The following is a 2,565-nucleotide window of genomic DNA, read 5'->3' on the forward strand; positions in this document are numbered from 1 at the left end:
TTCTGGCTGAGAAGCAAAATTACCCTCTTCTGACTTGAATTAAATTTCCCCAATGACTAATGATATTAAACATCTTTACATGCAATTTACTGGCTATTCATTCTTTTGTAAATATATATTCAAAATAGTTTGTTTTCAGTTGAGTTGTATCTTTTTTATATTGATTTATTTGAGTTATTTATATCTTTATATATATATATATTTTTTTAAAAGTTCATAATCAGGCATTGGACCAACATGCAGCTTATGTTTTCATTTGCTTAATGATGCCTTTGAAGAACAAAAGTTTTAATTTTTTTTCCCTTAACACAGGCACTGGGGATTGAACCCAGAACTTCATGCACACCAAGCATGCGCTCTACCACTGAGCTATACCCCTCACCCCCATTCTGTCCTGTGTACAGAATTGTGCCCCTTCTATATCATGAATCTATTACTTGCGAAGAATCTATAATAACCATTTTGTAGGTATGTTGTCAAACCCCTTTTACTTGAAATGGCTCCAAATTTTACAAGGTAACTTTTTTTTTTTAAAATAAAATCATGTTCATTGCATGAGATACTATCATTTAACATCTTTAAGTGATCAGTATATTATTTCAACTAGTTACTTTCCCGTTTCCAATTAAAGGTAACCTTTTCAAAATAGAAAATTATTACTGAAATAATACTCTCTGAATCTAATTAAAGTAAACTCAAGTTAGCTTCCAAAAAAAATTACAATTTTAAGATCACAGTAACATACCAATAAAGGGATACAATATAATGTAAGTTTTCTTAGTGATAAGACATCTTGTTTTCATACAAAATGTTAAATAATGAAAGTTAAGAAATTTTCAGCTTCACTCTGAGCCTTCCCACTATAATTCACTTCGAACTATACTGGTTAAGCAATTTACACTCTCCACTCCCCCAGAAAAGTTCTAACAATATAAAAGGGACTAAAGATGACTTGAGTCACTGAAGTGATGTTAACATCCTACACATCAGGTTCATGGGCATACATTCAGAACTACTGGTTTATAGATTTAAACTCAACTATCTCTCCTTAGAACATTTCAGTTTGCACTGGATAGCGTATACTACATTGCCTTGACCATTTTGGATAGGAGAAGCCAGAGAACTATGCTTCAGGCTCATCCATCTTAGCCTAAAATATCTTAAACACCCTACCATGTGTGCAGTTGTTTTCACTGCAGTTAATTCCTGGGGTTAATCTATTGCCTTTTTAATTTCTTCTTCTTTTTTTTTTTTTTTGGTCTTTCTTTTGCTGCCTTCTTTTGTTTTAACTGAGCTTTTTATATAATTGTTTTTCCTCTCCTCAATTAAGATATCAATTACACATTTAAATTAGTGCATTTTAGCTTGTCTAAATCTGTGTTCTAGTTCTCTGGAGCAGCCAAATCTAATTTGTGTGTGTGTGTGTGTGTGTGTGTGTGTGTGTGTGTGTGTGTTTATTGAGTCCATATGCTTTGCCGCTTTAGGTTTCAAGCAGCCACAGCATGTCCCATCTTGATTAGCTTCTCTTGCCTCTTTAATTCTATCGTCCTTCACCTTTTGACCATAGAGCATAGAAAGTCTTGTAGTGTTTGCCTGTTTGATTGTCTGTTTGCTTCCTTGCTGTTTCCTTCAGGGTTTGAACTCTAGCTTTTATTTCTCTGCTTACCAGGAGCCTATCAGTTTGGAAATTTTCTGTGTAGTAAATTCACCTCTTTTTCAAGTTACTCTGTTTGTTTTAGATCTTTGGAGGTAGATAAACACCGTTGCTGATACCATGTTAGTAGTTAACAGATATCTCTGAGCAATCCTCACACCCAGAATCCTGGCCCAGTGGAACATGCGGCCACCCCATCCAAATACATGACCATTTATTGTATTTATAAGACAAACCATACAGAGTTTAACTTAACAGTCTTGGTGGAACTGATTTTAAAAGAAAGACAATTTTAAACAAATTTTATTTAGAGTTTCTTCTAGCATTGGAGCAGCACCATGATGGTAGATAAACATAAATATCTTAGGAAATGGGTCCCAAAGAGCACTGGGAAGAAAATCATGATATAGCTTGAAAAAAATTTTGATAAGATGTGAATATTTAAGAAAAATAAGTGTAAGGAAAATACCAGTTTCAAAAATTCAAGGACTCACTGCCTTGCTGGTTTGTCAGCACAGTCATACCTTCCTCTATGTTGGGTGAGATCTTAGGCACGGGTATTTGGAGGGATATAAAGAAAACTGGAAGAAGAACATCACGTGATTATCTTTTTTTCCAAGGGGAAGAAGAAACTCCTTTATTGTAAAACCTTAGCATGAATGTCCAATTCATTGTTTTGCTTTTTTGACTTCAGTAGATTCATGGATAGTTTATGTATCTTCAGTGAATGGATTGGTGGTCCATATTACGTAGAACAAAGATAGTATGTATGCATGAAATTGAACATCGACCTTGCCTTGAGTAGTTTCATGGCCATACTTCTTGGTCTTCAGAGGTTGTTTATGATAACAAAGTCAAAATCCTAGTAATCTTGTGGATCTGATTGTTCTGGAAAAATGAACTGTATTATG

General features: G+C 34.2%; 1 non-coding gene across 1 annotated transcript; it reads right to left on the minus strand.

The window, feature by feature from the left end:
* Positions 1-307: 307 nt before the first annotated feature.
* On the minus strand, positions 308-379 carry TRNAT-GGU (transfer RNA threonine (anticodon GGU)). The gene has a single exon. It is a non-coding gene; the product is annotated as a tRNA-Thr (tRNA).
* Positions 380-2,565: the final 2,186 nt, after the last annotated feature.

This window comes from Vicugna pacos, chromosome 4 (assembly GCF_048564905.1).
Source record: "Vicugna pacos chromosome 4, VicPac4, whole genome shotgun sequence".
Lineage (NCBI taxonomy): Eukaryota > Metazoa > Chordata > Mammalia > Artiodactyla > Camelidae > Vicugna > Vicugna pacos.